This window comes from Apis dorsata, unplaced genomic scaffold (assembly GCF_000469605.1).
Source record: "Apis dorsata unplaced genomic scaffold, Apis dorsata 1.3 scaffold_815, whole genome shotgun sequence".
Classification (NCBI taxonomy): Eukaryota; Metazoa; Arthropoda; class Insecta; order Hymenoptera; family Apidae; genus Apis; species Apis dorsata.
The window spans coordinates 47,630-60,483 of record NW_006263952.1 but is presented as its reverse complement, the minus strand read 5'-3'; the positions used below and the strand labels follow the sequence as shown (position 1 = coordinate 60,483).

The following is a 12,854-nucleotide window of genomic DNA, read 5'->3' as shown; positions in this document are numbered from 1 at the left end:
AGAGAGAGAGAGAGAGAGAGAGAGAGAGAGAGAGAGAGGGGACGATAGGAAAAGGTGTTCGATTCGATCGGGAGGTGGTGACGAAGGGTGGCAGGGACGATAGCTTTGTCCGACATCGTTCGATTCGAACGTGTCACCCGTGGGAGGGTGCGCTCGTTTGTAACGGCGAAGAATTACGCCGAGACGGTGATGGTGGTGGTGGCTTTAAACGGACCGGATTGTTCGAATGGATATCCTTTCTTCGGGAATGCCGGTTTTCGAACGCGCCTAACCTTCTCGTTATCGGTTCTTTGACTACGTCGTCGATTCGTGCCTTGTCAAGGTGGTGTAACGCGTTCTTACAATGGTTCGTTATGGGGGAGCCGTTCGTTCTTGCCTCGCGCTTCGCGGAGATCTCGTGGCGTGGGAGGAGGGAGGAGTTGGAGAACGGGAATTGGAGGCCCGCTTTTTTGCCTAAGGGCGTCTCGTAAAATCATCAAAAGATTCGTACCACGACTCGTAGAAAATTTAATCGAACTTTTGCCGAGGGAATTTCTTTCCTCAAAATTGATCCTTTGTCGCAAAATTAAGGTTACGAAAGGTTCATTCTACGAAATAGTTTAATTCATTTTCGTATTTCGAATTCAAATGAATTCAAATTATCTTTATCACGTTAACAGAGATTACGAAACGTTTGATTTAAGAAAAATGAATCTACCTCCGTTAATACGTACGTACGTACGATAAACTCGCACAAACGGTTCTCTTGTACGCGTATATACATACGCATCTCGAGATGGTGGTGGAACGTAATCGATGTAGAGGTGCTCTCTCGAGCACCTGTTATTTTCGCCCCATTATTCCTCCGACCTATTGTTAAACCGGCGCTGGTTTGATCTCGAAGGAAAATAGCCTTTAACGTGCCGAGTTATAATCTGAATTCCGTATCTCGTTGAATCGCTTCATCTACGCTCTCCGACATCCGTTCCACGTTCGCCGAGTCGAAGAAACGGGCGGCTACAAAGAGTATTGTCGAGCAACTTCCGATCGTAAGACGTTGTCTCTGCATAGAAAACAATCGCAACTGTAGTCCGCTAATATTCCGTGTCGTATTGTTACGCCCTCTCGCAACGATCAGGTTAATTATGATCCCGATGAAAGGTTGGATGATCGCGCTTCGTTCCCCCTTTACTTATTGACAGTCGAAACGATCACGAAATTCGCCCGTTTATCGATCGAAGAAACGATTTCGGAGTTTTAGAAAATTCGCATCGAGATTAATCGCGCGTAGATGATCACTCGGCGTAGTTCTTTCCCCACTCTGGAAATTTCCTCCCCTTTGATATTAAATTTAGAAACACGGATTAACACGGGAACGCTCCTCGTAAGCGAAACGAATATCATCAGCGAAGCGAATTTAATTACCGAAACGGGGGTTAAATTAACGTGTAGCTGTACTTTTGATCACTTTTGTACGCGTTTCGTAATTCGTTCCGCGCTTTCTCTGTCGCCTGGATTGTCCGCCAATTTCTTATCACCGCGAAAGGTAAATATTCGAGCGAAGCTCTCGTTAATTTCATCCCCGTTCGATGTAAAATTAATATTGAAGCGGTGCTCGAAATCGCTCCGACCGAATAATTCGAATTACTTTACACGCGTATTTCGGTCGGAAGAGGGAGCGATGGCAAGTGATTCGCGTCATCCTCGCGGATCCTGGTGAGCTACGTGTTCAATTTGAATATGATTGATCGAGAGCACCTCTAAATAGGACGTGAATGGATACGCGCTCGTACGAGGAGAGGGTGGCTCGCGATAAGACGAAGGTAGAGGCAGCCAGCCGTCCTCGTGCTGGCGTTTTCCATGTGTACAGGAGGCGTGGTACAGCTTAAGGAGACGAAACGCGTGACGGTGACGCGTAGCAACACGCTATCGATGCTGGCGGAGGCTCTCACTTAAACCCGATGATAACGTCGTTACGTCGGTTGGGGAGTCGTTCGACGACAAATCGAGGGAAAGTGACGATGATAGATGTTGAGAGATCACTCGTGAACTTGAACCAACGAATACGAACGAAGATCGTTTATTGGCAAGAGATTCTTCGGGATGTACGTTATCTTTGGAGATAACAAAACACGGTGAAATCGAGTTTTTGAAGGGAAGAAAGGGAATTTGCTTTGGAATTATTTATGGACGAGCGAAATAACGAACGAAGTTTAATTTTTTACAAATATTAATCCAACGTTGATTTCTTTTTAAATTTTTCGATTTCGTGGAATACGGATTTAGCGATTTTTGCAAGCTTTTGCATTCTCGTTAAAACGTTTCTCGAAGAGTTTCTTCTTTTTCTTTTCTTCCTTTTTTGATTTTAATTTTATTTTTCAACTGTTGTTTCTCTGTTATTTCGAAATTCAGAGCAAAGGATCAATGTTTTCGCGTAATGTAATTACAAGTAGAATGACTAAATGAAGCCGAGGCACTTTTAATTAAGCTCTAGCTTTATTCGTTGAAACGTTGCTTCATTCCTGTTGGATGCCACGTCTTTATTTCTTACTTAACTCCGCACTTTCGGCGGGTTTCGCAACGAGGGCTTAGAAATTCGAAGGCAAAACTTTCCGGGAAACTTCCCAACTTCCCAAAATTGTTAAACTGTCTTGAAAATTTATGTAATCAAACGGTACATTGTGCGTTATTTCCTAGATGAAAGAATTTTTTTTTCTTTTCCCCTCCTTTTCTTTATATTCCTTCCTTATACTCTTCTTCTTCTTCTTCTTCTTCTTCTATTTTTCGAAGAGTTCGAAATTTATGTAACTCTTCCCAATGTTTCTTTCCTTAACTTACACACATTTTCAGTTTCATAATTACTTTTAATCTCCCTATCAATTCATATAACTTTTACGTGAACAATTTTAACGAGTCGTTCCATTCTTTGAAGTAACCAAACTAATAACTCAACGTGATCAAAAACGTGATTTCAAATTTTTACTCGCAAGTAATTTGTAGAGGAAGCCAAATTTCCCCATTACTCGCATACTTCTGTCGAGGATACCTCTAAAGTTTCCTATGTTAAATTAATAAAAAAAAAGAGAGAAAGAAAATCTTTAGAAAGGACCTTTTAAAAATGGAACACATTTATCCGATATAATTTTGCCTAATCGAGATGAACTGTTATTTTCTCTGAATGTTACGTTTCCTCGTTATAAGATTGAAATATACAATATCGTGGGATGAATCTCGCGTGACGTGCCTCCTAAATTTTCGTACAATTTATGATCTCCCGTGAACTCGTTTTACTTTTCGTTTCTTATAAGAAGATACGACGAGAGGAGGAAACTTGTGTGGTAAGGTAAATTACGGTGGATTTTCCGAGGATGCGGGAGTCAAGTTTGCTCAATGTTTGGAATATGGGTCGTGAATTATATAATCGTAACGCGAGATTTATACTCTCACCGTTCGACAAGAAGCGGCGTTCAAAATTTGTTGGAAAATTTTTTATCAACCCCAAAGAGCTATCGATAAATTATACAGTTATAAAGATCCAAGTCTAAAAGATTGGTAAAACGAAAGGATGTTCCCTCGTCCGGAGTCCCAGTTTCCAACTCCTTACACATTCCTCTCCACAGACTTCTCCAATTTTAAAAGTGAGATGATCTACGATTCCACGTTCCAGCGAGAAGCTACACACACACACACATACATTTCGTAACGCTTTTATTAAAATTTTTACAAAGAAGGAGGGACGAAAAGGTGCGGAAAAATTTCTAATCCGAAAGACAAAAAAAAACGAAACGAAAGGAACTCCTCCTCCTGCCGCCATCTTCTTATTGTCTACTCTATTTATTTATGGAATACAAGCTGTGTAGCGAGTTTCGCGTGCGCGTGGCCGTTGAAAGCCGGTGAAAAGCCGCGTGGAAAAGGAGCGAGAGGGAAAAGAATATGTATATGTGTGTGTGCGCGCGCGAGAAGAGAAAAAGCGCGGGTTCAATTTCGTCCCTTTGGAAGAAGAGATATCGACGTCATTCATAGCCAGGCTTTTCGCGCCCTCTCACCGTAAGGGGAACGTAATTATAGGTATCCCTTTCATCCGACTCCGGGGATAGATAGATTCCAGCCGGCCAACTAATCCAGCTAATCCCTCTTCTAGGCTTTCAACGGGCCCTTCACGCGGCTTCGATCCCATCAGCCGATGCTTATCATTTCGTGGCTGGTTTTATTAAATGCGCGCCCGTCCCGGTTCTATCTCTTGACGAGCGACAACCGCCACCTGCTTCAATTACGTTATCGTGAATTTCATTCGATGAACACGTCCGGATGAATGCATCGATCGATCTTGAATGCCGATCGGGTGTGTGGACAATCGGTATGTATATATTTCGTGGGTTTGAAAGATCAATTCTCGAAGCCAAGAACGAAAAGTTGGTGCGCAAAAGTTATTTGTCGAGGATTATTTGTTAAATTATAAGTTGGTTGGAATTGCATCGATGTATTATCGAGACATTCAGAAGGGAGTTTGTATTAATTTATGTTGGATATCAATTTTTTTTTTCAATTTAATAACTTGTTTTGAGAATTCTTGTAATTCGTTTTCATTGTTATCGGTAAAGTATTTATATGGGAACATATTTAGATAAAATTGGCAATAGTATTATTCGTAATTTTTCTTTTTTGTGTATTAAAGTTACATAAAATTTATTTATTTATTTTTTGTTAATTTTTTTAAAAGCGTACTAAAGAACAATTTTTTTAGTTTTTCGCAGAATTTTATCTCGTGTTTAATTCAAATTTAAATTTTGAGTTTTAAATTTGAAATTTCGAATTTCAAATGAGTCTTAAAGTTTAGGGATGGAGAAATAATGAAATTTTCCATGCAATCGAACATCTTGCTCGGTGGAGACAATTAGCATCCCTAATTATCAAACGGAAACCGCAACGCTGTGTTCGAAAACAATACCGTGTGCAAGGTGTGGTGCAGTTGTAAGCACGTACACACGCGAACACTTACCTGGCCTGAACTAAATAACCACGAAACACGGTCAGTAAAATCAACAACCTGTTGATATTCGGCGTATTTTAAGAAATAGCTTATAGCCCATATATCGTATCATTTTTAGCCATTAAATTATCGCGACGAAAATATATTCTACATTTACACGACTTATAATATGTTGTAATTGTTGTTATTGCAAGCCAAACGAGAACATTATTTCTAATACTTTTCATTAAAAATTTAAAAAAAAAAGACAATTACAAAGTTCAAATGATCCTCGACGAAAAATGAGGGATAAAAACGAATGCAAAAATAACGACTACGTATGCTTTTCGTATGAAAAGAAATATTTAAATTCCAGTAGAGTTGATCCTTCAAATTTATCGGGAAATCTCGGTCGTTATTACTCGAAATAGAATCAACATCGAGGAAATTGCATCGCGAAACGCATTAACGAATCACGCAACGCAATCTAATTCTATTAATAACGCAATATAACGAAGGGATGCAATTCGAATTCCTGCGCCCTAAAAGAATTTCGAGTTCTTTTCTTTTCTTCTTGGCGAATTGAAATATTGCGATGCACGTTTCGGAAACACAAAGGGAGGGGGAGGGAGAAAAGATCGAGGAAAACGCGGAGAAAGTAATTACTTCGCCTTCGTGAAAATGCGAGTGCTAATTTTATGGTGGAGGGGGAAAGGGCGAGAAGGAGGGAAAAAGAGAGAGAGAGAGAGGAAGAGCGGGATGGATGGAAAGTCGAGGGATCTTTTAGCAGGAATTAAACGCGTGCCCGCGTGTTTGAAACACGGCCCGAGTGCTCTCATATACGATGAAGATATCTCTCTGTTTTGATGAGAAAGTCGTGCATTCGCGTTTATCCAGAAATCACTCTCTCCTTTTCTCTCTCTCTCTGTCTCTCTCTCTATCTGTCTGTCTTTCTGTATCGCAATTTGGATTTTTCATTACGTTCTATAAACTTAGCCTCTATCTCTTGGATGCTTGGATCGATGGCAAATTTCTATAATAATATCGAGAAACTTGAATCCTCGAAGTTTGGTGCAAATACTGACTGTTTACGTCTTTCGAGATGTTTATCTCTCCACCCCTTTCCAGAAAAAGATAGTTCTCGACGTGCAAACACTCGACACCTAGCCGAAATTTCTTCCGAAATTTATTTCTCATGGGTGGCACGAGCCGAAACTTAGTATCAGCTACCTTTAAAACTTGCACTTTCCCCGATAAATTTCACTCGAAAACTTAAAGGACAAATTTAGTGTATCACCCTTGTTTTTCCTTTTCTGTTGGCCCAAGTTATTACAGTCGCTTTTGAGTAGTGTACCGGAACGGAAAATAATTCTCGTTATAAACGTAACTCTTCCGTTTTCCCGGGTATGAGATTTCATTTCAGCAGGATGCGCTATTATTTTTTATTTTTAGCACAAGGTAGAACGTATTGCAAGGATTGTAATATTTCCAATCTTTTTTTCCCTTTTATTTTATTTTTATTATTTTTTTTCCCCCCCTCCCCTCTCCTTCGAATAATATTTCTCTGTGTTGGAAAACAACAACGTTCCTTTCGCGACTTAACGCAGCGTTAATCGCTAATTAAATAAAAGGAAAGTATCAGGAAGCACAGCAATTTAGAAACTGGAGTATTCCTATTGAAAAATCGGGATCCCTTGAATTAAACGAACCATCCTGCGTGAATCTTGGAGAAAAACCACTTCTCGAGTGGAAAGAAGGAAGCTCGAAGAGAAAACAGTTGACTCTTTCGCCTCCCCGACGCCATCGATCCCTCTTCATTCCTTTAATAAACGTTCGATACAGGCGAGCCTTGGAATTTATTTGAAAAAAAAAAAAAAAGGGATTTATCCTGTGTATCTCGTTGCGGTAAACGTACAAAGGGATTACTTGGAGTGGCAATTAGTATGCCGATATTTCGAGCGGCATAGATAACTAAGAATGTTATTATCTGCCGCCAAAAGGAATATTTCGATATCAATTTGCACAAAGCTCGTCGTCGAGGGATCGTCGAGCATAATACTTTCCATTCATTCACTTTGAGAAATTGTTCCTAAACGAACGATCGGACAAAAACAGAGAACAATAAAACGAGGCGTTTTTTCTTTTTTCTTTCTTTTCTTTATTTATTTTTTTGCTTTTCTATCCTTTACACCTATCTTTTTGTTATACCCAATACTCGTTTCGCTTGACACGAAATTTCACTTAAGCACAATCTTTCCCCGATAAACAGTTTTTATCTCGATTCGATCCTAATGCTTCTTTTGATTCAATCAAAAAGTAAGAGAGACAACGCGTGATTCGCTTTTCAGAGAGAGATGAAAAAATTTTAACCGTAGATGTGCGCGAAGAAAAAGTTACTTTTTATCGTTATCAATTCTTGGAAAAAGAAAAAAATTAAACGATTATTAACCTTTAAAAAGATCTACTTTGACGAAATACTTTTTCCCCTCCCCTCGATGTTTATCAAAATTTCCAAATCCTTTTCGAAATCGAAATCGAAATATCCTTTAAATTGAAAACACGAACACATTCTTTGCCATTTCTCACCAACAACCTCTACGAGCTCTCGCAAAGGAAACGACTACACACCAAATACGACCGTTGCATCCACCACGATATAATCACCACTTGGATCTATCGAGCCAAGGTAGAATAGCCAAGCTCTCGACTGGTCAACTGAAATTTCACAAACGGTCCAATTAATCGACACCGTTGGACGAGCATCGAAGAACAAGAAGCGAAACACGATCGGTGGAACGATTCGACACCGAGAATCGAATAATGCGAAGCAGCAAAAGAGAGAAAGGTATACGTATACGTACGTATATACACAATGGACAAAGTGGGTCACGTTACGTGTTTCTATGCATCGCGAAGGCATCGAATGTCTCCTAAAAAATGTCTTTGGTGTCCGTTTTGTTGGAAAAAATTCGCCCGGTCGAAAGGGCGCGATTTCTTTTCCACCCCTTTTCCACCCCTCCTTGCGCCGGCATCCGGTGCACGCAGCAGCTACCATCCGAATATAAATTGGTGGAAAAACGGGTGGAGAAGAGGGTGGCGGCAGGTCCACCGTCGGAGTAGGTAGCGGGAGGGAGGGTAGTGGTGCGCTATCGGAAGAAATCGTTCGAGAAACACCCGCATCTCCTTCCGGAATCTCGAAGGTGTGTGTGCACGGAGCTGTTCGCCTAGAAAATATGCATCTTCACGGTGCTTCGGCTTCGTTGCACTCGCCCGCATCATCTTTGACGCTGCAAGAGTTTCTTCTCGCCTGGAAAATATTCGCCCCCCTCCCTTCCCTTCCGAATTTTCCTTCCCCACCCACCCCCAATTGGCCGGAAACAATTCGACCCAACGTGGAACACGGGACACGACCGTATGTCGTCGTCGTCGTCGTCGTCGTGAAGAAGGAAACGAAACTTATCTCCTCCAAACTTGTTCCTTCCTTATTTTTCTCCTACCTTTCTTTTCGATCACGGATGATTTCATGCGGTGTTGAATATTGAAGCGTCGAATCTTGAATCGTGTGTCGGGCGGTGGTGGTGGGGGAGAGGGGAGGTATGGGGGTAAGATCGATTTTCTCGTCTCTTCGGGAAACGATACGCGGAATATCGTATTGATATATCGTCGAGAGACGTTTCTTGGAGAATTGGGATATAGGAAGCGTTAGAGAAATCTAATATTAATTTTTATTCGTCTGTTGTTTGTTGCTTAAATCGAAGGGAATAATTGAAGGGGAAATGTATATATTTTGAAGAATAATATTTATTTTCTGTATTATTTTTTTATTTTTCAAAAATAAAAATTACAATATTTTTTTTTTTTAATCCACGTTGCATTCGAAAAATTTTCGCCAGAGATCACGGATATCAAATTATATCGTATAATAGGAGAGAATGAAATAGGAAATAGGGGAGGAAATAAGAGCTTATAGAAAAATCTTTAGTAAGTGATCTCTTTCCGCTTTCTTTTCCTTTTTCTTTTTTTTTCTATTCGTTTGTTCCTTAGCACGCTATTCAATCGTTACCGAGTCATTAAAATTATTTCAGTTCAGGCGCTCTTTTCAGTTTTACCACAATGGAAAAGGTTGGGAACCGTACTCTCTATATTAGACGATTCTTGTACCTTTTCGATATTCTTTCGATAATATTCCGGCTCGAACTCGATTTTGTTAAATTTAAATGAGGGTAGCGTCATAACCAAGGATTATCTTGGAAGGGCTTCATAGAGAAGGTGAAATAATCTAATGGCGGATTCCAATGTTTCGGTTAGGTAAACGATGTAGATCCGTGTCGAACAATCTCCATTAAGGAAAAGGCAATCTACTAATCCGCCAACTTTCTACAAATTCCTTAAATCCCAATTAAGCTTTGGACTATTTGGGATTCTAGACCGATTATTCCTTCGAAAATCTTGGCTTATCTTCGCTTTTTCTAAAAATTACCCCTTCATTTTATAGTTAATTAAACGTCTTTGAAATTTCGTTTCGTTTCCTAAGTTATTTCTAAGAATTATTTTCTTTCTCTCTCTATTTTATTACGCGATTACAATTTCTTGCAAGCTTTGCTCATCTTTCAGAAAATTTTTCAAAAATTTCTCTTTCTATTTCTTTCTTGTTTCCATTAAAAATTAACATGCCATCCATATATTCCTCCATAATTTACATTATCCGATAAAAAATATCGAATTATCGTTTTCGATCTGAAAAAAAAAAAAAGAAAACGAGAACACGCGTTTATTTCGCGCAGAAGATGAACCAGCGAACTTTCCACCGATCCTTATTTCCCGTATTTGAAAACTTCTCCACTGTTTTTCAAAGAGCGTTAAACTGCAGGAACGGTGGTCGACTGAAGTTCCCGGACCAATTCTTCAGCGGATACAAGAGGATTCCGCCCCGATGTCACTCGTAACGGAAACCTTCGCGAAACTTCCCGCTCGTAATTCTCGAATCGAAACTTTTACAGTCATCCAACATCGGACTGATAATTGTTCCTTCTCCATATACAGTCGGTGTGTGTCTTTCGTGGAACTCGCACGAACTTTACAACGATCAAACTCGACCAGGCGAACCGGGTTCGAACAACTCGGAATAAAACGGCTTGTAACCTCGTTCTTCTCCTCGCGAGACGATATCTTTGCTCCATTTATCGAGTCGGAATATCGATGTTTCGTATGGATACTTCTTATTCGTTTTATATATAATTTTTACAAATTTTTTCATCACGATTCCTCCCCCTGATCAATATTCGATATCGATATCGATGGATTTCTGGAAGATGTATTTTTTAGAAATTTTCAAGAACGAACAAAGGTACGGAAATTTTCACGATTCTTCGTTCTCGATTCGATATTGATCAAGTTTCACGAAGATATATTTATATTTTTTTTTACAAATTTTCGACGAAGGAAAAGAAATAAGTTTAGAAAGAAAGACAAAAGATTACGATTTCTCTTCTAATTGATAATTAATCAGAGAAGAAACTTTGGACTTTCTTTTTTTTTTCTCTTTTCATGGAAGATTACTCGTATAGTTTTTATCAATTTCGAAGAGAGGATATAAATTTAGAAAAAGGGAACCAAGCGAAAGAAGAATGGTTCATCTCTTCCTCGTGACTGATTTCGATATTAACGATCCCCTTTTTCCACTCTCAGTTCTTTTTTTTTTCTTTCTCTCTCTTTCTGGTTCCACGAAGAATCGAACGACCAGGGTCGAGCTTCCGTTTCACGAAGTCGTAACTGACCGCAGTTTCCTTTCCACCCACGGGCCGAACAAGCGCGGAAGAATTAAGGGGGCGAAGTGACGTCGAGACACAATGGATTCTCGTTGCGAGCATAGGATTCCAAGAAACAGGAAACTTCATGGGAACCAAGAAATGATGGAATGGTATAACTTGGAGAAGAAAATCCACGATTAATGGAAGCACCAAGGTAAACGGATAGAGAAATCTTGGAAAATTTATAATATATCGTGGATTAAAGCAACGTTAAGAAGTGAAAATACCACTGTAATTTTATCCCCTCGTCGACTTTATTTTTTAAACGTTTAATCCGACAATCTCATAACACCCTTTATCGCGATATTTCCAAGATAATGTTGATTCTTTTCAAACCACTCCTACAGTGATGTTTACTTGCTTGACAAAAAAGTTTCCCCGACAAGTATATGACTTTCACTCTTACATATTTTATTTAATCTCCATCGTTTTCTATATCATCTTATAGATATTTTGAAGTATTGATTTGAAATTGAATTTCTTTCAATCAATCCGCGTGATTTTACAATTACGATTTAGCTCCCCGAAGAATACGTTTTCGAAGGATCTTTTATATCGTCTATCTATTTAAAAAAATTTAATCCCATTGTGCGATATTTTTTAAGATATCGAACGCGTGAAATTCAATTGATTTCGAAGGAGTGATTTTAGAAGAAGAAGGCGAGCTCCCCGAGGGATGTATAACAGCTTTCGAAAAACTTGAATCTCGTCGGTTTCTCGGAGGAAAGGGAGAAAGAAGTTAACAACCAAGATAAAATAAAGCGCGCACGCTTGACGTTACCGAGCGTTGTTAACGTTGTTCCCTTCCTGTTCGACTTTGTTATCCCCGGTTGCTCGGAGCGAGATAGGGACGAGAAATCTCTTTTCCAGTGCGGTAGATTTTTATGAGACGCCTGAGAAGAAAATACAGTTCCTACAGCTACGCTCGTATCAACGGCTCTAATTTGATCGCAATAAACGCTTGCTTCGTACGAGGCGGTGGGAAATTTATTCGGACAATAAACGGGCGGGTGCCTCGGTGAATTCTCAAACCCCTGTTGCAAGATTTCGAGTAAATTGCCGGAAGATTAATAATCTGAAAAATAGGACGCGCAAGGGTGGGCGACATCGGAAATTCTTAACATTCTCCTCCTCCTTTCTATTCCTTGTCGACTTCCTTGCCTCTCTTCCGTTGAATTATTCGCTTTATTTAGGCACTCTTGTAAGAATTTTTTAATATTTTTCTTAAGTCGTGGGATTATACGGTTTCGTTACTTATTTGTAGACTTGGATTAAATATAAATTAGCATCGTGTTTCTAATCGAAAACGATTATGGTATCGTCAGGTAATTCTATCTACGTCTAAAGGTATTTAGATATCTGTTTCTCCTCCGAGTAATTTTATCAGAGAATTACAGAGATGAAGAGATATGATATTCAATATTTATTATTGTTAATAGATAATATTGTAACAACATTTACGTTTTCTATCTTGAATAGATAGAAGCGAATGTGATAATTAATCACGATTTATTAAAACCGGTGAGTTTATGTAGAGCGTAATAGCTTATATATAAGAATCTTTTTTAACTTAATCAAATTCGAGATGATGAAATCAAACTTTGCAGTCCTCGTTATTTCATTTAAACTTCTTAATGGCAAATGTTCAATTTTCAATGTTTCATTTCCCCGTGCGTTATAAAGATATTTCCAGGCGAAATTGTATTCAAAAGGAATAATGAAAAAAATTTAAAGTTTAATTTCACGCATCCAAAGAGATTTTCTATCTAAAAAAGTAATTGCTATACGTCCATTGCGCTCTACATATAATATAAAAAAAAAAAAAGAAAAAATCTCATTAAAATCAAAATTTTCGTGATTAGATGAACTTCCCTTTTAAAAACGAACGTACGAAGACGTATGACTGATCTGTCATTCTGATGTGTCATTCGAAATTTTCCACTTTTTTTCCCTTCAAAAAAAAAAAAAAAAAAGAAAAAATACAACCATCGCATCAAACCATAGAGAAATACAAGTTAATTAAATTACCATTGGAACAAGCTTTATCCTAGAACAACAATACCCATTTCCAGATATTCGTCCCAATTCTAATACCA

General features: G+C 38.9%; 1 protein-coding gene across 1 annotated transcript in view; it reads right to left on the bottom strand.

Moving 5' to 3' along the window:
- LOC102672225 (B-cell receptor CD22) overlaps positions 1-12,854 on the bottom strand; it is a 162,792-nt gene that overhangs the window by 115,387 nt on the left and 34,551 nt on the right. The window lies entirely within an intron of this gene.